Source organism: Myotis lucifugus, unplaced genomic scaffold (assembly GCF_000147115.1).
Source record: "Myotis lucifugus unplaced genomic scaffold, Myoluc2.0 scaffold_3, whole genome shotgun sequence".
Lineage (NCBI taxonomy): Eukaryota > Metazoa > Chordata > Mammalia > Chiroptera > Vespertilionidae > Myotis > Myotis lucifugus.
Window position 1 is genome coordinate 20,908,119 of NW_005871051.1, and position 24,221 is coordinate 20,932,339.

A 24,221-nucleotide genomic window follows, 5' to 3' on the forward strand; every position below is an offset into this window, starting at 1 on the left:
GGGCACACAGAAAGAAGCAGGTTTCTCATGTGGAATAAAGTTTTGTATATCGCGGTCTATGAAATATATTGCTTGTTTACTAGTTACAGATGATTGTAAAGGTGAGTGCGGTAATGGCTTCATGAACTTTAAATTAAAAGATCCAACTTTTCTTTAACAGCGTGTAGGAATTAAGAACAATATAAGTGCAATAGTCCTATAACAAAAAGTGAAATTATAAAATGCTTAAAACCCTGAAGTTAATTTCTGGGAGTTAATTTATTCACTCTTTCAGTCACAAATACACACACACAATTTGTATGGAATTTCTATGATCCCACACTCGCATATAGCTTAAAGTCTAGGGTACAAATCTTTCAAGGGACATCATGCAATTACTGCTCTGACAATGGACTGTAGAGGATGCTGTGGGAATACAGGTGAAGGGCAGACTCACTGCCTCCTCCACAAAATAAGAACTAATGGTGGTTTTTATCTCAGAAGATGAAGATGAAGAAAAGAGCTAGCACATATGGAAGAGTTTAAACAGAGCCTGGCTCATGGTGAACACGCAGTACACGATGGCCTTTATTACAGGGGCCTATTCAAGGCTCGCATTAATACCCAGGTCAGACACAGAACTAGGCACAAAGAATACATTAGTGGGTAAAGCAGAGGTTGTTCCTGCCTGTCTCATGACGCTTACAGTCTAGAGGGGAAGACTGGGTAATGTAACAAGTGTTCCAAGAGAGGATGCAGAGGAACTTGTGGAAAGGGAGAGCCAGGCCCCTAACAAATCTAGGCATTCAGAAGAGTTCTCCATAGATCACATTAAAAACAGAGCCAGTGGGCTCCCTCTCAGGATCCTGGCCACTAGGTTTATAACCAGTCCTAGCCTAAGCCAGCTGTGGATATGCTGGCCTGATAAGGGAAGGAAGAACTATATGCCAAAGGAGTGGTGAGCACTCTGCAAAGTACATGATATTCTAACCACTTTTCTGTACATCTGAAACTAATAAGAATCATATTAAATAGAAACTGTATTTGAAAAAAAATTAATTTAAATAAAAGGAGTGCAGAAGTACATGTGGGGATGGATTCTAAGCATGCTTGACTAAGGGAAGCAGAACATAAAACTGGATAGGGAAGAGTTTGTTGACTCAATTGAATCCTATCTCTCTGTCCCAATAGATAGGATTTACCACCTTGGCAATGATCGTCGGAGAGGGTGCTAACTCATTACTAGCATGGCTCCCAGGGACATGGAAAAAGCAATGGCCAATGCCCAAAAGACAGAATCACGGTGGCAGATGGTGGAGAAAGAGATTAAAAGGCTCGGGAAAGTGGGCATGCTGGAACGTATACCAGGTGTGACCAGAAGACCGTCCAGATGGTTATGCTCCACGTAGGGCCCAAGGGACACAACACACACCAAGGCCACAGGAATGTTCTGGGGAGAGGGGCACCAAGGTCACTAAGCCGTTCAGCAGTGGCTGCCCCCTGCAGGCCCAGTCTGCCAGTAGGGAACCTGGTTCACTGATAGCAGTCGAATGCCAGGATGCCAAAACAATCTGGCAGTGTGACTCAACACCTGGGAGGCTGGGGGGCTAAGAATGGCTAACTGGAGGTGGCATGTGGGTACAAGCCAGCTCGAGGGCACCACCAGACCTGGAAGTGGCTTGGTTAAGTTTTCTGTAAAAAGGCAGAAAAAGGAATCAAGATATATATTGTCCAGTAATAGGAAAATAAGGATAATGAAACATTTGTATATTTAATTATGTGCCTTGTGAAACTTACTTACATTGCTATATTTTCTTTATTGAAATGTCCCCCTCCAACAAAAAATAAAAATGTTGGCATAAAGCTCAAAGCTTGGTGAAGATGAGTCCATGTCAATGTAAAACTACATAAGCAGCCAGTAATTCTATGGGGTTGTGGGGAGGCGTGGAATCTCATGCATTAGTGTATTTTATGCTGGTGTGATTAAATGTTGGTCATTATTCTGAGATTATGATAATGGTCACTTCTCCACCCTTTCTCTACTCCCCAGGAGCAGGGCCTTCTAAAACACACAGCATCAGCCACTCAGCCCATAATCTTGATTGGGGTTATTTAATCTGAAGTTAAACTCAAGTAAAATAAATTCAGGTGAGATTCTACTTAGCATTCACATTACAACTATGACTATGAAAATAAAATTGAACTAATTCTGAAAATTTTATGGGTCTTCGACGGCTTAAAAAGCAAGTGGAATATATAACATTATAAAACATAAATAGCTCACTTGAAGAGCAATTGAGTAAATATCTAATAGCCAGATTAAATTAGTAAAGAAGTGGGAGTTTAATTGAAAGGACAGAATAAAATAATAATTCAGAGAGCAGCCTGTTTAAAAGGCACATTGTGACCAGTTCATAAATTCATAGACCATCTTTCTCATGGGCCACATTAGAGGGTGAACTTTCTCTCCTCTAGAAATCCTCCTAATCCGAATCCTTCCAAAGGAATGAAGACAAGGGACTTTTCTAAGTAGGACTGCTAATTTCTGGGGAATCTTTAAAATATTTGGGTAGCTCAATTCAAAAAAACTTGAATCAGAGGCCATCAAGGAAACCCTGTGTTTAAAGAACAGAAGTTTTTAAAAAAAAATCTACCCTGTCTTCCCTCTATTAATGGCTCATAATCTTTGTACTTGGCACTTTGTAAAGTATGTTATAAAAACTGTCCCTCCACATTCTCACAGAAACCCTGTGTCATAATTTTAGCCCAGTTTTTAAGCTGAGGAAATGAAAGCTCAGTGATTTTGAGACCAGTTCAAGGTCAAACTGGTTTAAGGCAACTGACTGAATTAAGGTACAACTCAAATTAATCTCTTCTTTCTTCATGCTCAGTCCTCTGTGGTCTTTCATCAAAGAGCTCAGGACCTCTCAGGGAAACAGCCATCCTTAGTCGTTCTTAGATGAACAACCTAGACGTCTGTCAGTCCCTCCTTTATTAGAGCTAATGGGCAGAAACCTTTCATGGCATCCTAATCTCTCCTTCGGCTATCATTAAATCATTGGCTTAAATCATTGACTTAACATATAATTATCAGTATGACACATCTATGATCATTTTGCCCTGGAAAAAATATTACAGGATACGCACTAATTTATTTACTCACATTAAGTAAAGATGTATAAAGAAACTCTTTAAGTTACCATCCAAATTAAGAGAAAACATAAATTGGAATATGATTACTTGAGTCACAGAGTACCCTTCCTTTCAAAAGGATTCACTGCAGGGTTCCTTTGGGCTGAGAGCTGCCCAGCTGTATGTTAAATGATTTCATATACTACACAAGGACTTAATTTACATGTAAATGCCCAGAATCATGGCTATTACATAGAGAGAGATGCATCTGCACTGTACTTGGTATGAGCAGCAAGATTTAAATTTATGGAAAGTACCACACAGGAGAGCATCTACAGCTTAGGTGGCTCTCCCTCTAGCCCATAAATGTGAGGCTGAAAGGATGCTAAAGGTTCATTTGACTCCTTGCCCAGCCCCCAGTTGCAGACCTGGGACTAAGTTATCTTAAAGTCAGAATTGTCTGTCCTGCTGATAACAGCCCTTTCCATAGCCCCCTACAGAAGCCCCATCCGTTTCAACATCAACACATTCCACTTGTGGCCACAAATGTAATAGGTGCCTGGAGTTGATTAAAGACTCATTCTCTCCCTTCATGGTTTATGTTTTCATATGTGCATATTTGTCTCCTTCTGCAAAACACATGCAAGCCATCAACATGTGACTGAGTAAATAACACGTGCCACTGGATGATTTCATCATGTGATCCTCAGGTACTCCTTGGCAAATACTCCTGGGCACTTCGGGCACTTTGCTTTGTCCCTTTTGTTTCCCTCTACTAGTAGAGGGTTTGTGGAACAGATGCAGTGAAAAAGGAAGTGGAAAAACAAAACAGAGAGATAATTTGTAAAGACAGTCTAGAAATTCATTTACTCTCTATGTATTCATTTGTTTATTGATGTTTTTATTTATTACCTTGCCTCATTCTAAAAAGATATTTAAAGCAGCATAGGACACAAGTACCACATCAATATAAAAGTAGAAAATCAGAGGGAAAGAAGGAAAAGGAAATTAAAATAAGGGAAATGATAGTATTCCAATAATAAGTGATAAAGTCATATATGTTTTTGTAGAGTAGTTCTGAAAACCCAGTCTTTAAAATCTTGAACTGGTTTGGTTCTCAGCAACCCATTGCAAAGGGGAAACAATGACAGCAGCACAATTTACAACAATGAAAAGCAGAGCAGCTCTTTGAGAGGCCTGGTTCTCCTGGATACTAAGGCCTCTGAGAAACCTCTTCCCTCAGTTTTCAGCTTGCAGGCAACACCACTCCTGACAAATGCAATTAGATGTTAGGAGTCTTTGGCTTATAAATTCTCTAAAAATAATAGATTGATGGCCCAATAACAAAGCTCAGCATGAAGAAATGGCTTCTAGGAGGGACAAAGCCATGTAGAGGTTAGACAATGCTGTGCAGGGAGAGAGGGTACAAACAGAGGAAGGAGAAAGGAAAGAAGGGATGTAGCAGGATGTGCTAGTACAAGGCAGAATCAAGTTTTCTGACTGCAGGGAAGGAGAGTGGGAGGGAAGCAGAGAAGGGACATGTGTCCTCATTAGCCATCATCTTTCCTAGGCCGGTCCTCACACTGTCTCTCCCCTGTAGGAGGAAGGAAGACCCACCAAACCCTTTCTGGATTTTAAATGTTTGCCTACATCTGAGAAAACAAAGGAGCTATAGGAACATGACCTGTGAGGCTATGGCCTGGCCCACAGACCATGACTCCTGTGTCCTGTTAAAATGCCATGATAAAAGGACAATAAGAAGAGAAAGAATATCTGGGGGTTACATGGAAACCCAAGAGTAAGGGTGTATGTGAACATGGGGTGAGAGTCACAGTGGTTAAGCAATCTTGGTATCCAAGAACTGTGGTGGTACAGGACTTCCTGGCATTTTTCAGATGGTAACATACATTAAAAAAAATACAGTGCTCCTAGCCAGAGGGACCAGCCAGGGGATGTCTACTGCCATAGCCCCACCTGGCTGCCCTATCTGGCTGTCCCCTGAGGACCAGCATCTCCTCATTCCCATGATCCCATCATGGCATGGTGCTGTGAGAAGTCCACTGGAAAGACCCCCCTGGACAAAAAGACTTAGGTTTGAGCCCACATCATCAGTCATGAATTTCTGTCCATTTTCCCTAAGAAAGAATGCAGGCAAGGTACAGAGCACTGTGGGAACACAGAGGAAAGAGAAAAATTCTAAATGAGCAATTTGGGAGGTAGCATTTAAAGACAGAATATATGTTAGTTTTCTTTTTCACTAAGCAAGCAAATGCTCAAGAGAAGAGAGTTTTATCTGTCCGGATCACTTCTGGGCTGGCCCAGGACATAAGAGATGTCTGGTGAAATGATTTAACAAATGGTCACTGAATATATGGAGACTCAAGCTCTTTCCCTCAATTCAAAATGGTGACCTTGCGATGTGCCTATAGCAGATTCTGGGAATACTGTAGGCAGTCAACTTCATGGGTAAGCAACCCCTGCAGTAGCACAGAACCCCACGCTTAGATGGACCTCAAATTTGGTTCTGTGCCCTGTTGCCACCACTTTGAAATCCTTAATAATTTGTGAACAAGGAGGTCATGTTTTCAGTTTGCACTGAGCCCCATAACTTTTATAGGCAGCCCAGGGTGTAGCTTGCTGCTTTGCTAATAGGCACTATCTGCTCTCAGTGGAGAAGGTATTAACAGGGTGTTTCAGGGTTTTTAAACAATGGCCATCTTCCAAGTAGAGCAGGTGTTCCAATAAATTGCCTGCAGGGTGGAAAAGAGCTGAAATAGAGTCGCTCAGATTCATCTCCCTCATTGTTTCGTAGGCACAGATATTCTTTCCAGACACTTCAATTGCAAGCTCCTCTAGAGAAGGGTCTCATCTTCCCTCATTTTACATCCTGCACTGCGAAGTGTCATGTTAGAAACACAATGATCAAACAAGAACACTAGGATCTTACCATTGTATATTTTAGCATGTTAAAGTACTTTCATGTAAAATATATCATTTGATGATTACAATAAACCCATGAGTTTGTCAGGGCAGGTGTAAAGGGAAAGCACACAATACTTCTGACACCAGATGTGTGGTTTTTCTACACATCAAGTAATTCTTTTTGACACCAGCTAGGTGTCCTACAATGCAATTCAGTTCTGACACTCTCTACCTGGAGTTAGTGTCAAATCCCACAAGTTCAGGGCTCAGTTTGATGAGACCACCCCCACTTTAGACACCAGTTGTCTTCTGACCAACTGGCTATGTCTTCTGACCCCTTGCTTGGATTTGATAATTTTCTGGAATGGCTCGCCAAATCCAGGGAAAAACTTAGGTTTCCCTGTTTTTTATAAAAAGTAGAAAAAAGGATGTGAATGAACGGGCAGATGAAGATGCAGAGAGGAAGTTCCTGAAGGGTCTTGAGTGCTTCTGTCCCCCTGGAGTCGGGGTGCACCACCCTCCTGGCATGTAGATGTGTTCACCAACCCAGAAGCTGTCTGCACCCAGTACTTTTGGGATTTTCATACACTTTATCACATAGGCATGAATGATCATTATTTCAGTCTCCAGCTCCTCTTTCCTTCCTGGGGGATGGGAGTGGAGTGGGGCTGAAAGTTTCAAGTTTCTAACGAAGGCTTGGTTTTTTGGTGACCAGCATCCATCCTGAAGCTATTGAGGGGTGTCATGAGTCTCCTCATTAGAACAAACGACACTCCCAATCAGCCAGAAAATTCCAAGGGATTTAGAGGCTCTGTGATAGGAATGGGTCAAAGACCAACTACAAAGAACAGAAGATGCTCCTAGTGCTCTTACCACTTAGGAAATTACCATTGTTTTAGGAGCTCTGAGCCAGGAACCAGGGTCAGAAACTAATATGTATTTTTCCTATTATTTCACAACATATATTTATTCTCTGTATCCATATTAAAAAACCTAAAGTCAGAGCATCTTTAGTAACTGGCTGTATCTACACTGGTGACTCACAAGTCAACTTTCCAATTCTGAACTCTCTCTATTGAACCCTGGACTTATACTTCCACCTTTTTACAGAACCTCCACTTGGATTTCTTAATGGCATGCTTCACTCAACACCTACCAAACCGAACACATCACTCACCACTCCCTCCCTGATCCACCTTGCTCAATCCTGCTCCTCATATGACCCCTTTGTTCCCTAACATCATCACCTTCCTAAAAGTTGCTTAAGCAGAATACCTGGGAGTCATTCTCTACCCCTCCCTTGCTCCCACTTCCCCAGTCCAATGGGGCACCAAATCCTGCGAATCCTTCTCTACTGTATTTAGAGACACCAGAGCCTAGAACAAGATCTGAAACATATAAGATTCACACTTTGATTTGGTGAATTAAAGTCTTATTTGGAAGCATTGATGACCAAAGTGACTTCCCAGGTCATTACTCAGGCTGCAGACCTGGCTTGAGAAGAATCAGAACTTCTGGATCTCTTTCCTTTTAGGTGGAGGCTGGTGGAAGCCTGGGAAAGGAAGCCTGTCTCCTCCCACACAGGCAGCTGCTGAAGGAGAAGAGATAATCTCTTACACAAACACCCCACCTTGTACTGTCAGGCCTTTTCATCTGTTTTCCAACTCTGCCTTTGTTGATTTTTGATGTTTGGCATTTCTCTTCATACCAGTATCACCGCCCTTAAAGCTATACAGAAGTCTGGCCACCCTACAGTCCTCAACTGCTTCCACACCCAGGAATTTTTAGTTAAAGCAGACCAGGCATATGGAAGATGAAAATCCCAGGTGATGGCCACAGAGAGACCAAATATTTTTTTGGAGATTCCATGAGAGAACATTCCAGAGAATATCTTAAGCAATCTTCTTGCATTATATCTGGAAAGAGACTAGCGACTCCAGTGATGATCTAAAAATATAAGCCACAAAAAGCCTTCTCCTGGGCCAGAGCTGAGCAGATTGTGTTAATTCTGTGGGGGGAAAAAATAGAAGTTGGAGGGGCAGGAGAAGCACAAAAGAGGAAGAGAGATGCAAAGAAAGACTCTCCAGGGATATTTAATGGAAAAATAAAAGAGAGAAGTTAATAAAGACAGGTAACCTTTGGACAAATAAAGGAAATGTAATATTATAGCTGTATGAAGGATTTAAAAAACTTCATTTATCTGCTTCCTTTTTAATGTTTTTCCATGGCTTCTTTTCTAGTCTTTTTTAATTTCTCTGTTTTAAATCTCTCTCTCTCTCTCTCTCTCTCTCTCTCACACACACACACACACACACACACACACACACACAGAGTCACTGTTCCTGTTCAACCAACCTAGCTAAAAATCAACCAAAGTAACTTGCCTCAACCAAACAAAGGTAGGAAGATGGGTGAGAACACTATTTCTGGGCCTCTCTCTGCACCCCCCCCACCCCCCGCACCAATGATTGGACTCTGAACAGAAGCAGTGGCGGCAGACTCCTTTATTAAAAGACAAACATCCACAAAGTATTTCTACAGGAGAAGAAAGATAGCCCCAAGCCCTTAGAACTGACAATAAGATGTGGAATTTTAGAGAAGTATGGGGATCCCATTAGGAAGCCAGGGAGAAGGCTTAAAGCCTTCAAGAGTCACCAAATATAGAAGACTACAGGCCCAGTGCACGAATTCGTGCACCAGTGGGGTCTGGCCAGCCTGCCCTGATCAGCCTGATCAGCCCGGGTCAGCCGGGGGGAGGGGACATGTGATGTTGGCTGGCTGGCCTCGCCCCCTGGTTGAACTCCTGGTGAAACTCCCAGTCAAGGGGACAATTTGCATATTAGCCTTTTATTATATAGGATAACATGCACATGGAGGGCCTTGGTGAAAGTGGAATTGTGGGGGAGAAACAAGACAGACTCTAATGCCCCATCTTGACACTCACCCAGTCTCCAAAACTGAGCAGTCAGCCACACAACTCAGAGCTTAAAAAGAATAAAGACATACATAGAATTTTCTTATAAAACTAAAATATACTGCATTTGGCTCCCATAAGTACTCTCTGGGGAATACTGAAAAACACATAAAAACTATAATTTCCTTGTATGGATGTTCACAGTGAAACAGTGAAACCCAAGGGAGACAACAACTAAAATGTTTAACCACAGTTTAAATCAGGGGTTAAGGAGGAGAATGTTCAGTGGTGTGATAGAAAAAGAGACCATAAAAGAAGGCTGCATATCAATAACCCTGAGCCCAGGGTTGTAGATATTTCAGAATTAAGTGGCTCTTAAGATTAGAATGGAATCATAAACATGCTACATTTCAAGTATCTTAGATTAATTTAAGGGTGTTTAGTCACTTTGCTTGCTCATTAGTAGTACATGCATTGATGGCACTCAATGGTTTAAAAATGCTTTTATGTGCATTATTTAATTTGACCCTCTGAATGACCTTGAATTTGTTTTTTTTTTGTTTTTTGGTGTTTTTTTTTAAATATATTTTATTGATTTTTACAGAGAGGAAGGGAGAGGGATAGAGAGTTAGAAACATCGATGATAGAGAAACATCGACCAGCTGCCTCCTGCACATCTCCTACTGGGGGTGTGCCCGCAACCAACGTACATGCCCTTGACCGGAATCGAACCCGGGACCTTTCAGTCCGCAGGCCGACGGTCTATCCATTGAGCCAAACCGGTTTCGGCAGAATTTGTTGAGCAAGCATTTCATACCCATTTCATGTTTATGGAGACAGAGGTTTCCACGGGTTGAGAACCTTGCCCAGGAGATCTGGCAGCTACTGTTGAGGGACAAAAAGGGATTTTCCAACAAGTTTTTTTTTTTTTACTCCAAAGTTCAGACACTTATACTCTGCTTTGTTCTTGAAAACACCCATGATGATTTTTAAAGTAAACATACTCTGAAATTTAGTATAAGAGAAATATAATTCTGACTCTGAGAAGTATCTTGTATAGAACTTTTTTAGATTATCATTTCTGTCATTATCTGTATTTGCCACAAGAGGGCTGACTTGTGGCAAATATAGAGAGGACTTGGTGCTTAATTTTGTCCTTGTCAAAAAGAAGCCACTTTTACAGCTTATTTTTATGTTCTCCTTTTGATTTAGAAGTGGCCTGATCTTGATGTTTTATTTCCCTGGCTAAGTCAGTAGTTATTTCATGCAAGCTTATTTTTCAGTCATTCCATCAAACTGCTTTATCATAATTTGGTTCTTTTCATTTTTATCTTCTGGTTCCATATTTCAAGCTGAGCAGCTACAAATATATTTTTGCATAATATTAAAAAATACAATCTTTTTTCTTAATTAGATGTAAATATATGGAAGTAATTTGTTTTCTATCTTTTAGCATTTCTTTGTACAGAGAGGGAAACATCTTGGATTATTTTCTCAGAAAAAGGCTAGAGAGCTATATAGAAAATGGAAACTTTGCCAGTCATTTTGAGTATAAACTACACTATCACTTTACTATTTTACATGGATTTAAAATAAAAAGCATTTGTTTGGTTTTTTTGTTCACTTTAAGGAGAAGACTTGAAGAAAGCAATTTTGAAGATAGCAAATTTCTCCACAGGAATGAGTTTTGCATACTTTCATTCAAATAGCTAATTTTAAAATATATATTATATCCCCCTAGTCTATACTCATAGAAGGGTAATATGCTAATTAGACTGAATACACTGGACATCTTCCGGACGTCCTTCCAGACAAAGCTGCAGCGCCTACGAGGGCCGAGGAGGGCCGGCAGCCACAGCAGCCAGCAGTGGCAGCAGCAGCAAGGTGATGGGGGCAGCGCTTTCCCCTGATTGGCCCGGTCGCCTCCCGCAAAGGGATGCCAGACTGCGGCTTAGGCCCACTCCCCGCAGGCCTAAGCCATCAGTAGGACATCCCCTGAGGGGTCCCAGACTGTGAGAGGAGGCAGGCCAGGCTGAGGGACGACCCCACCAGCACAAATTTTTGTGCACCAGGCCTCTAGTTAGTATATAAATACAATAGTTCTCCCTCTTCGATGGGGAATCTATTCCAATACCCCCAGTGAATGCCTGAAACCATGATAGTACTGAACCCAATATACTATGTTTTTCCCTATACATACATATCTGTGACAAAGTTTAATATATAAATTAGGCAAATTTATAGCGAGGTTTGTTCTTACCATAGCTCTTAGCAACCTCAGCATACATTATTTCTCTTTCCTTATTAAGTCGAGAATTTTCACCTTTTCACTTAAAGAAACACTTTATAGCTTCTCTTTACCAGCATTGCTACTCTTGCACTTTGGGACCATTATTAAGTAAAATAAGAGTTACTTGAACACAAGCACTGCTATACCATGACAGTTGATCTGATACCTAGGAGGGTTAGTAACTAACAGGAAGGGGATATCTACAGTGTGAATATACCGGCAAAAAGGGATGTTTCTCATCCAGGTGGGACAGAGCAGGATGGCCGGAGAGTTCATCGCACTATTCAGAACAGTGCAAAATTTAAAGCTTGTTTATTTCTTGAATTTTCCAATTAATAGTTTCTGACAACAGTTGATCATATTTTATTCACATCCAAGTTTTCAAAACAGATCTAATTTTCTGATATCATGATGTCAATAGCACATCAGAACTTCCCAAGCAGAGGGATTGCCAGAAAGACAAATGTCCAATTATTTGTTCTTGGTCGAAGGCTCAGCAGTTGTCTCAGAGCACCAGCCCATCAAAGGAAATGAAGGCCATGCAATTTCCTCAGTGAGGGCTGCTACAGGGTGGAACTAAGTTCGCTTCCCTGAACCAGTTTGCCCACCCTGGCAGCACACGTGACACGGAAAAAGCAGGCGCCTTCATCAGGCAAGTATCGTTGCTAATTCCCAGTTGTCTGGGAGTTATCTGGCACATTCTCAGGGAGCTGACATCCAGACAATAAGTAATCTGGTTTTCAGTAAGGTAATTATCCAGCAAACCTGCATGGCCTGGAGACCTGAGCAGGGCGTCATGACACATTGAACAAGCGGCACACCTGAGTAAGCTTACAGTCACAAAATACCTAATACCTTTAATCACAGGAATATGTCAGGATTATTGCTTTATTTGTGTGCAGGCTTAAACCACCTCCTCTGAAGCCACATTGTAGATACTTGCTCACTCTTTTTTTTAAGGGTAGTGCAGATCTTGAAAGTGTTTTTACCTATAAGTTTAGTTCAGGAACATACTCACAAGAGTTTGGCCCACATTCACAGCCTCCCAACCAGGGACCACCCTTACCTAAGGATACCTAAGGCTGGCAAATCTTGGACCTCATCACCAAGTACTCCCGTTTGTAGAAATTGGGCTGAAATGTCATACTAATCATTCCATCACTGGGCAATTATCCTTTCAGTTGTTTTACATAGAAATAAAACAGAAACATCTAAAAATTATGGTTATTTCTGAGGTTGGTGGAGAATGCCTGTATTTTTTTTTCATCAGCAATCACAAACCTCTTGACAGTGAACTCATCAACTTAAAACTGGTAACTACTTTCTAGAGCCATCTTACCAATGAGAAGTTTATTAGACATACATAATGAATTTTAGTGTTATTCTACAGAGTGAGGATTAAATCCAAATGCAGGATAATGATTTTTCTAAAAAGCACTTCTATTTCTCTATTAGACAACATTTATCAATTTGCTTAATTTCCCCATGACTCAGTTTCTTCCCATTCACTAATTAACAAAATATTTGTTGAGTCTCCTATATGCCAGACTGTAGTCTAGGCACTGTAGATAAAATACCAAAAAAATGGCCCCAAAAAATCCTGTCTTAGAGAGCTTACATTCAAGTGGAGCAGTGGTTCTCAACCTTCCTAAGGCCGCGACCCTTTAATACAGTTCCTCATGTTGTGGTGACCCCCAATTTCATTGTTACAAATTGAACATAATTAAAGCATAGTGATTAATCACAAAAACAATATGTAATTACATATGTGTTTTCCGATGGTCTTAGGCGACCCCTGTGAAAGGGTCATTCGACTCCCAAAGGGGTCGCGACCCACAGATTGAGAACCACTGAAGTGGAGGAAAGTGTGCAACAAACAAATACATAAGTATAGTATATAGTATGTCAGATAGTGATAGGTTCTAGGAGAATCCCAGTATTGAAAGGCATAAAAAGGACTGCAATGTTCAAGGGGGCTGTGTCAGATCTTTCCTAAGAAGTCCTGAAAAGTGAGGAGTGAGCCATGTGAATATCTGGGGGAGGGAATTCCAGAAAGATGCAGAGGGAAAAGGATACACAAAGGCCCTGAGGTACAAGAATGCCTGGTGCATTCCAAAAATGGCAAGGTGGCCAGTGTAGCTGAAGCAGCATGAGGAAAGGGGACACAACAGGAGTCCAGTTCTTGTTAGGCCTTTTAGGTCAAGGATGTGGGTTTTAAGCACTCGCTTTGGAGCTTAGAGCATTTATTTTCAGCCCTGTGGCATGATCTGACTTGCATTTTAAAAGGATTATGCAAACTTCTGTATGAGGATTAGACTACAGAAGAACACAAAAGCAATGGCTTATTCATCAAAGGACATCAAGTAGCAGCCATTGCAATAATCCATGCACAAGACAACTGTTTGAAACAATACTGCTGAATGTTGTTGGATTTTAGGTATATTTTTGAGGTATAGTCAGCAGAAATTCAGTGGAGTGAATGTGGGATGTAAAAGAATTCAAGGATGACTCCAAGGTTTTGGCTTAAGGAACTGGAAGGATGGAGTTGCCTTTTACTGACCTGAGGAATACCGTGTGAGAAGCAGGTTTGCTAGGCAGGGGTGTGAGGTGGGGACACTTGAAATCAGGAGTGCAGATTAGAACAGGATGAGCATGAGAAAGACAGTCAATGGACCTGGTGAGTAAGTAGTTAAGCATATGAATCTGGAGTTCAGGTTACAGGAAATAGAACTCTGGGAATCATCAGCATAGAGGTGACATTTTAAATCCTGACTGGATGAGGTCATTGAGGGATAAGCCTCCAAATTCAGTGTCTAAATATGATAAGGAGGCAAAGAAGGAGACTGAGGAAGAGCTGCCAGCAATGTGAGAATACTTTGAGAATTGATGAAAGTGTGTCCAGGAAGAGGGAGTGAACAGCTCTGTCAAGCTCTGCTGAGGTCTCATGAGATGAGGACTTGAAATTGACCACTGGAGTCACAAAATGGAAGTCATAGATGACACTGACAAGAGTCTTTTCTTCTTAAAAGAATCAGAGGAGAGGAATTGAAAAGAGTATAGACAGTTCTTTTGAGTTTTGCTTTAAATGGGGATCAAGGGAAAGTACAGTAGCTGAAGAGGGATATAAAAATCAACTTCATTGAGGTGTGATTTATGTATAATAAATTCACTAATTTCAGGTGTAAAGTTCAACGAGTTTTGACAAAGGTATAAACCTGTGTGAGCACTACTACAATCAAATATAGAATATTTCATCACCTGAAAATTTCTTTTGTGCCTTTTTCCATCAATCAACCTCTGCCTTTCAGACCCAGACCACCAATGATCTGCTTTCTGTCACCATAAACGAAATGTGTTATTTTACAGATTCACATAAGTGGTATCATACAGTATGTACTCTTTCACGTCCAGCTCATTTTGCTCAGCATAATGTTTCTGAGAATTATCCATGTTGATGCATGAATCAATACTTACTTCTTTTCTATTACTACGTAATATTCCATTTTACGAATATACCACATTTTGTTATTTTTTCACCTATTGATGGACATTTAAGTTGTTTCCACTTTGAGTGCTTATGAATAATGCTGCTATAAACATTTATAGCTAGGTCTCTTGTAGATATTTGTTTTCATTCAACAGGGAAGGATCAATAAAATTGGGGAGTTACCATTTCAATTATAATGAGATTTTGAGTTTGTGATCAAGTCTTAGTACTGGGATGATATAGCCCCTTGTAAAATAAATAAGCATCCTTCACCTATAGATATTTATCCAGTATTGCACTCTAGCAACCCAGGAGGATATGGATAGTGTCCTTGCCTTGAGTAGCACATTATCTAGTGAATTAAACAAATGTATTAAAAAATTGAATGAGGATGTGTTCCTTAATAGAATTGCCAGGAAACTCAAGGGACTCATGTCCAGAGAAATACACCTGGCCAAAATTATAACTTGGCTCAGAAAAAATGTTTATAGGTAATGATATAATCAGTCATGTTAAAGAACAAATAGATCAATGTTAAAGAAAAGTCAGTTCTTACCAGGTAGCTCAGTTGGTTAGAGTATCATCCCAATATACCAAGGTTGCAGATTTGCTCGATAGTTAGGGCACATGTGAGAATGAATCAATGAATGCATAAATAAATAAATGGAACAACAAATCTGTGTGTGTGTGTGTGTGTGTGTATCCCTTCCTCTCTCTCTCTAAAAATCAATAAAATAAAAAGCAAAAAATAAATTTAAGTCAGATATGCTTATGATGCATTCCTAACCCTGAAGCTATCATCATCTTCATCGCCAACGTCACCCACCATGCTCACCTTGGGTGCATTAGCAACAGACAGCCTTGACTTTGGTGACCAGCCACTACTGTATGATTGGAAAAGCTTAGGCTGTGTTGTTTTTCATTCTGCCTGGTTCACCTTTTGCATGGTCTGTGATAATTTTCCTAACTTTCTATGCCATCACCCCTTCTTTTTAAAAATGTAAATAACAACATCTGAGTGGGATTAATGCAGTGTTATAGTATGTGCTGTATTTCCTGACTGCAAAATAAAGTATGCAAAATATTAGCATGAGAACATAAGTTTTTCTGTGTTCCCAAAAACTTTGACTATCAAAAATGCACGTGTTAAATCCTACTTTTTCTAGCTTGCTAGGAATGGGTGGACCAGAGTATATCGACATCAAAGAACTGGTCTGGCACCTGCAGCTGGGTATTGTTAGGTGTTGGCCTGATGCTCACAGCTGGGCCATCGTGTCTCCTGGTGGACATAAAGGACCTCATGGGACAATACCTCAGAAACAATCACTCTGATCCATGATAATGTGAGACAAAACAAGAGCACTTCATAATTTTATCTAAGGGCAGACAAAAATGGGATCAATATGCAATCTACAAAAATCAAACATTCCAGTCACTCTTGGCTACTCTGATTGACTGCAGTTTCTTTACCGATTACAGTTTTATCCTTGCTCTAGACTCTCCTCCCTATAGATACAGCTGTGTTATTGAGATGTCTAATCAAAGAACTGTCCCTGATTTCTGAGAGAAGCAATTCTAGAACAAACCCCTGCTTCCTTAGATCTTCCCTCAAAGTCACCCAATCAAAATCCAGATCCTATAATAACTCATTAGTCATACCTTCCCACCAAGACATCACACAGATCCCCAGAGTATGTGCTCTCCCTCCTTGCAAAGAATCATCAACTGAGCTTGTTTAACTACAGATGTGTCCCTGATGTCTTTGGTAGGGGGACATTGATAAAACATTTATCTTGGAATGTTCAGTTCAGGAAAAGGGAAATTTCCAGAATTATTAACACTTGACAAAATTACTCTTTTTAAAAACCTTCCCAAGACAAGGGAGTGATTCTCTACCAGCATAATGTAATGCCCCAGTAAGGGGTGGGGTGGAGGTGGCCATATTGGGACTGAGGATATCAATCAGAGTTATCCCCTAATTCCTCCCACAGGATCCTGCCTTCCCAGTCCTGGCCAGTTACAGACATGGCCCTGCCCAGGCTCTGAGTCAATCAGTCCTGACCAGGGAAGGGATTAACACTAATGTGTAGAGTCTGGAATTCATCTTGCTGCTGCAGTTCTGGTGTCTGATGAGCCCTGAGACCAGGCTGCAGCCCTATTCTCTCACCAGACTTCATCCTCAATTTCCTGCTTAGTATCCCAGTCCACTGCTGGGTCTGGAACTTTGCCTAGAACCATCAAAGCCCATTGAGCAGGAATTCAACACCTTGCGGCATCCTTGCCCTTGTCTCTCCCCTGGAGGTTGTACCTCGTTTCCTCTGTTCCCAGTTGTTGGAAGGAGCCCCATTCTAAATGTGCTTATGCTCAGAACCCATGACATGGATTGACCTTTCTGAGACTGCAAATCACATCCTTGGCCCTGAAACAGGCCCTTCAGCTGAGAAAGTTTCCTAGGCCTGGTCCCATCTGGTCCTAGGTTTCTCCAGCACTTCCTCTTGGCCAGTGCCAGCAACCCTGACAGTTGAGCCCACCCAAGTTATAATAGCCCCAGCTCACCAGACACAGTTTATACACATGCAACTGGACACCTTCCTTGGCCATCACCCAACAGAGAAAGTTGCTACAAAACCCAGCCTGCTGAGTCTTCAGGACTTCCAGACACAAGTTCACATTGAGGAAAGCAACAGGAAACTGGAGGTGTTGCCCCCTATATCAAGGAGCACATAGCAAAAAGTAGAGTCCTTATTCTGCATGCCTAAATTATTTTCTGGGAACAAATAAATGCAAACTTCAAAAATTCTGTGACAAACACACATACGAACTTGATGAATACTTCAGTATTAAGTACTTACTAGATGTCTAAAGACCTCATAGTGAGTACTCAATAAATATTTGTTCATAAACGTTCATTCAACTAATGAACAGGAGTGACAGATGGAAAAAATGAGGCCAGTTTCTATTGCTGCTTCTCAGGATCACTCAGCTAGAGAAGACAGAGCTGAAACAGAACCAAACTCTCTTAGTGCCAGTCCTTATTAAATAGATATTGTTCAATTCACAATAGTACAAACTTTGAAACCCATTGATTACTTGTCTTTTATCTATAAAATTATTGAAGCTTTACTGGTATTTTTATTTTTTATCTTTTAATTGAATTTATTGGGGTGACAAAGCTTTACTAGTTTTTAGAAGCTAACTTTGGATACTCAAGCACTTACTTGGTCAAGAAACATACCATATGTACTTGAAGTTTGTAACAAAATGAAGACAAAAACAATCCACTACCAGAATTTATAAATATTTTATCATGAAAAAGCACATGTAAATATTAAATAACATTATAAAAACTTGTAGCTTTTTCATGCCTTTGAATCACAGAGTATAAAGGAGCTATGGAGACAGGGAACGAGCCTCAGCTAGAAGAGGTGCAAAGGGGCACAGAGAAAAGATGAAAAGCCAAAGAAACGCCTTTGCACATTTCTTGAAATTAACCTTATCCCTCCCACCTCATTTCAGTAAAGGAGGTTTAAAAGGAAAAGTACAGGTTACACCACTGTGCTTCCTGAAATCTCCCAGGGTTGCTGGAAAGAACAGGACTCCATTAAAATGCAAACACCAGCTGTGTTGGGCCTAACACTCATTTACACTTTAATTAAAAGGAATCCCTTTAATCAGATGATTTGATTGCCTTGCTACTCAAAGTGTGGTCCACAGAGAACCAGCAGCATAGGCATGACCTGGAAGTATGTGACAGAAGCTCGGATTCATGTGCAAAACCCTTGGAACTATGTAAAAGGCAGAATTGTGCAATTATCTAGAGAATGAGGATCAAAAGATGCTATTCTGAATACTGTGAAAAACCACTTGTTTTTGCTTAATCCACTGAAATCAAATTACCTAAGCAGTAATTTTTTCAACATAATTACCTATGTTTAAGACTTGAATAAAAACAAGAAGAATATTTCATTCTCCTTTTCTTCTTCTTTTTTTTTAACTTAACTATCTGCTTGGAAGCCCAACTGAATCAACCTCTGGAAGTTTTAATCAGATTTTCTGAGATAGAATCTAAACTACCAGTACAAGGGTTTACTGAAGTAACATCTTTGGCCAGTAGGGGGCACTGAAAGGCAGCAGAACAGGAATAGGCAGCCTGCAGCTGGCTCCTCCCTGGCAAATTTTAAGCAAATCGAGTCGCAATTAGAGAACAAGAGATCAAGCGTTGAGCCTAATAGGGCAGTAGCATACCCTAATTGAGGAGGGAGCTGCTAAGAAGGATCAGAAATCAGCAAGGATTCCAGGACAGGGAATTCTGGGAAGCAGTTAAAAAGGAGGCCAGGCCAGAAACCTGCTCTGATTGCAGAAGGTAAGAGTAGTTCTTGAAGCCCCAATGCAGCCTCCAGGCTTGGCCTCATGGAGCTTCTTCACACAGAGTTAGAATTCGGTTCAATGGAAATAATAGCTCAGCATGAGCTACTAACTCCCCCTTCTTTCTTACAGAAGAAGCCCCTTCTTTCTCCCAGAGGAATGCAATGAAGGTTGAGGTCCTCACATGCTCATTACTACACAATAAGAAGAGCTGAGGGGATTTTGGAAGAGTGTGTGTGTGTTGGGGAAAGAAAATCACTCCTCAACCAAGGAGAAAGCTTGACAGCATGATGTCCATAATGTGTTCCTTACCACCAGACCCTCCTTTGTAGGGCTTTAAATTGAGGAGTAAATCTAGACCCAACCTTATGAAGAAGTTTCAGGGCACTAACTTTGTACAGATAACTTGAGGCCAAGTATTTACATTTAAATTCTGGTTTTTCAAATATTGATGTGTTTTTTTTGGGGGGGGGGTATTTATTTTTAGAGAAAGAGAGATGTTGATTTGTTGTTCTACCCATCTATGCACTCATTGTTTGATTCTTGTATGTGCCCTGACTGAGGATTGAACTGGCAACCTTAGCATATTGGAACCCAGCCAGGGCCTCTCCAAATATTGTTTTAAAATAAACTCTCCTAAAAAGGGATACATGGTGATGAAAAGAGACTTGACTTAGGGTGGTGAACACACAATACAATATACAGATGATGTAGGATATAATTGTATACCTGAAACCTATATAATTTTATTAACCGATGTCACCCTAATAGATTTTTAAAAATAAATAAATAAAAATCAACTCCCTTTCTACTTAATTCCCATCAATAGCAGTCTATGCTTACTGTGCCAAACTTTCTCAATTTTAAAGATCTAGTCCTGCTGTATCATTAAGATACCCACACTTATCAGACAATTGTGAAGTCATGGGAAAACCTGTCCCCCACAAACATGTTCTCTCTTCTAGAAATAGCTAACACCTCATGAGCGGTATTTGCATTATTTCCCCTTTATAGAAAAAAAACTGAAATGTGAAGACATATTTTTGGAGGGGTACTTATTAACATCTCCTGAATTCCTAATTAACAAAGAAAGAACTACTCATATTTAGTTGTTATTCCTATGTCCTCCTTTAAATTTATCATTTCTAGCCTTTTTAATGTTTTCTCTTTCTCGTGCTTTTTTATCAAGATGTCAGTCTTTGTACTGAAAACATCAATAGTATCTTAATCCAAATTTGTCACACATTTTATAAATTGCCTAGTTAATGAGTGTTTATTAGACTCATAAACAGTAATGATCACAATAGGTACAATTTCATGACTGCTTGTTTTGTGCCTGACACCCTATTAGCTGCACTACATGGTCTAGGTCTGGTGCTGAAATTTCATCCACCACCCTGAGTGGCAGATGCTATCTATATTAGAGATAAAGAGAAGATTCAACAACAAAAGGTAAGTAGAGCTATTTCCCTCATTAGAGCCACTGCTTCCTCATGAGTAATGATAGATAATACTATATCCGCCCCAGAGTTATTGTGTGCCTACTATGGACCAGCCTTCTTTCTAGATGTTCATAAACATTCGCTTATCCCACAAGAGCCTTGTGTCATAACTAATTTTTACCAGGATGTTGAGCACACCTAAACTCAGCCACACAGCTAGCAAGTGGCAAAGTTGAAAATCTAACACAGATCTCTTGATGCCGATTTCAATGCTTCTCCACTGAAATTAATTTGCAAATAACAAACAGAAGGTCTTGTGGCAGGAGAGCGGTCTCTGTGCTGCTATGTTGATGTACAAAGGAATCTTCACCTTCCAAAGCCTGGCTTTTCCCAGAAAATGAAGGTGCCGCAGTAGCTCTTTGAACTTATCCTTTGACTCTGTGTCTCCATCAGCCAATGGGCAGGTTTACCTGTCCCTCGTCCTCACCTTCAGATACTAACCTCCACAAGAACAAGGACTTTATGTTCTTTATTCTTGTTATCCAAACTGTCTAAAACATAGCATGCACTGAAGGTATCTGTGTAGGAAAAAGGCAGGATCCCTAAGTTTGTTGCAGAGATTGGATGAGTTCATATGTGTGAAAGCACTCAGCTTCCTTCCTTCCCCTCTGGTGTGGGATTAACCCTTAAATTAGGTTATCCTGGCCTTGTAAACTAGTTCTCTTTACAAATGTGGATATGGATTCTCCTTCAACTTCTAAAGTCTTACCTTTTAACTATATTTTGAGAATTCCTAAAGCTTTTGGATTTTGAAGATTAGGTGACTGACAAATAATTCCCCAAATATTTTGTTTTCTAATCACTTGTTCTATATGACTGAATCAGGGACTTAACTGATTTACAGAAGGTTTTTAAAATGGGGTTATTAATGCCCTCTTAAGGTTATTTTAAGTATTAGTTAAGTCTATGAAATACATAGGTTCATTTCCTATTTGAAATATTTACTTCCTAATTAAATATTTGTCAAAGCATGTTTATTAGTGAAAACTGCTGGTAGTTTAGATTGTAATTTCAGTCATTTATCTTACTTAGGATTTGGGCTAGAGGTTTCCAAACTCGATAACTGCACTGAGAACTTCTAAAGGTTAGGTGCTCATTTCAACACTTCACGTGTATCAACTCATGTAAAACTCACATGACTCCTGCCCTGACCGGCGTGGCCAGCATGGCTCATTTATTTGGACCATCATTCTGTACACCAAAAGGTGGCTGGAAGGTTTGATCCCCAGTTAGGGCACATACCCAGGTTGTGGGTTTGATCCCTAGACAGGGCACATACGGGAGGCAACCAACGGATGTTTCTCTCTCACATTGATGTCTCTCTCCCTCCCCCCGACCTTTCCTCTCTCTCTAAAATCAATAAAAAGTAAATAAATAAATCTCACACTTCTCCAGTGCGGTAGGTGTCACAGATGGGTACACTGAGTGCACAGAGCAGTTAAGTAAAAGACTCGACCAAAGAGGGATTTGAAGCCAAGTAACTAAATCAGGAGGCTGAGGTCTTAACTACTTAACTGTTATGCATTGCAATTTCATGATTTAGCCATTTCTTTAGATCAGGGTTCTTTCCATTTGGGCACATGAACCCCTTTGGCATTCTACAGTCTAATGAAGACTACAGACTCCCTCTTAGAGTAATGTCTGTCAATGTCTTTACTAAAATACCTAAAATTTTAAAGAGAATAAATTCTATTGAAAACAGTTATTTAAACATTTTTAAAGTTAAATTTATGACATGGTAATATATTTGCTTCTTTGTTACCCAGTAAATAACAGTATCTGGTGTCAGGTCTAATAACTACTATCCTTTATAAGTAGCTAAGAACATGTACAAATGATACAAAAATATCTGATTTTTTTGGTATCAAAATCCCAGGAATTGCTAACACTATGGTGGTCTGTAGCCTGCATCCTTAATTGAGGGAAATGCTAGATTTCAGATTTAGGGCACTGAAAATAAAGATGTAACTTTCTCCCGTCTAATTCCCTAGACTCTTTGATTCTATTTTGCTCCTCTTGAAAAGAGCCTCAGGACAGTAGTCTCACTTTAGAATCTGCTTATTGTTTACAGGTGACAAAACTCTCATTAACGCGATGTTTTGATATAGATGCAGCTCTTTATCCTTAAATATAATTTGGTAGTTTTGACTCAGACATTGCGGAAACATACAAAGTTGGTATGTTTAAAATACATTGAAGGGCTTATTTGCTATATGTGACTTCTAGGGGTTTAACTATTTTCTGTTTAGTGTTCATCAACAATATTTAAAACTGCTGCCATATCAATTGATGTTCATTAGTCAGTGAGAAAATGGATACATAAATTCAAACCAACCTTCCTTCTCTAGGAATCTAGAGCTTGGCCTGATTGTACCTTTCTCAGGCACTAGAGTTGCAAAAGGTAGTTCCCAGGTTGGCTAAAATTCTCTGTCTTTATCCTGTACAACCTCTAGATGGCACTGATTGTTTGACAGTCCTCCTTCCGCCCCAAGTTCCTCCCCCAAAAAAACAATTTTGAAATGAGAAAGATTATCTGGCAACTTTATCCACTAAGAGTTGACATCTCCTTCTGAAATGAATTATAGCCCTTTTCATTTCATTTGTATTTTATCTTTTCAAGACCATTACATCATCTTGCTCTTCCTTTGATTCTCCAGAGGCTTTTTCAAGTCCATTAGAACTTCAGCAATTCAAGATGGTTCGCATCCATTAGAACTACCTTCTCTAAAACAGTCAGTGCTTTCCTTGCAGGAGCACAAGCCGTGGGAAGCCTTGCTTTCTATCTGCATTGCTGGCCACGGGGGCATGTTGAGAGCAGTAAAACAATTCTGTGAACTGCCTTCCTGTCACAGGGGCTGAGATTCTTGTCCTGCAGTGCTTCAGAGAAATCACATTCTGGGGCCAGTGCATCAGTTGTGGGTCATAAACAGGACAAGGGCTGCACTCCATAAAAGATTGCACCAATACGCTCCTCAGTGATACGGGATTTGTGAGAAGTATGTTTAAAGGAGTCATAAAATGTAACTGTGGTTTAAAACTGTCTCTTGAAATAAGCACATATATTATATTAGCAACTGAAGCAACCAACCAGCAAGAAGCACAATCGAAATTCATCCCTAGCAGTGCCGAGTCCTGAGTACTATTAACTTTTCATGACTTCGCATATTTCATGTAAAATTACATAACGTAGACCAGTGAGTGCCAGCTACTGTACTTAACACTTGGATCAAGAGGGAGGAACCTGGCTGGTTATCTCTCAGCCTCTGATAGGAATCACCATTGGAGCCCTACCTACATCTGAGTGTATGGAATCAGATTGTTCGTTCTAAACATTTATAACTCCATTTACCATCCAAAGCCAAAGTTGTGTTTAGCTCCCCCAATCTAAAATTTCATCCCAGACTATATCCACCTACAAAATGTTTATTACACCTCCTAAAGTTAAGATTGTCATGAATACTAAACTGTGGATTTTCTTTTCCAACAAAGAAAAAAACAAAAGGAAAGAGGACATAAGCTCTTAAAGCTTAGGAGGCCATTTTTATTGTCTGGTACCATACTACTGCTTTGGGGCAAATACTTAGGGGCATAAGGTGGAGAAGGATACTTTGAGAAAGGGCCGGCATTAGT

General features: G+C 40.3%; 1 pseudogene; it reads left to right on the forward strand.

Annotated features, from left to right (window-relative positions):
- Nucleotides 1-1,226: 1,226 nt before the first annotated feature.
- The window catches only part of LOC111827291, a 103,642-nt pseudogene continuing 80,647 nt past the window's right edge, over nt 1,227-24,221 (forward strand).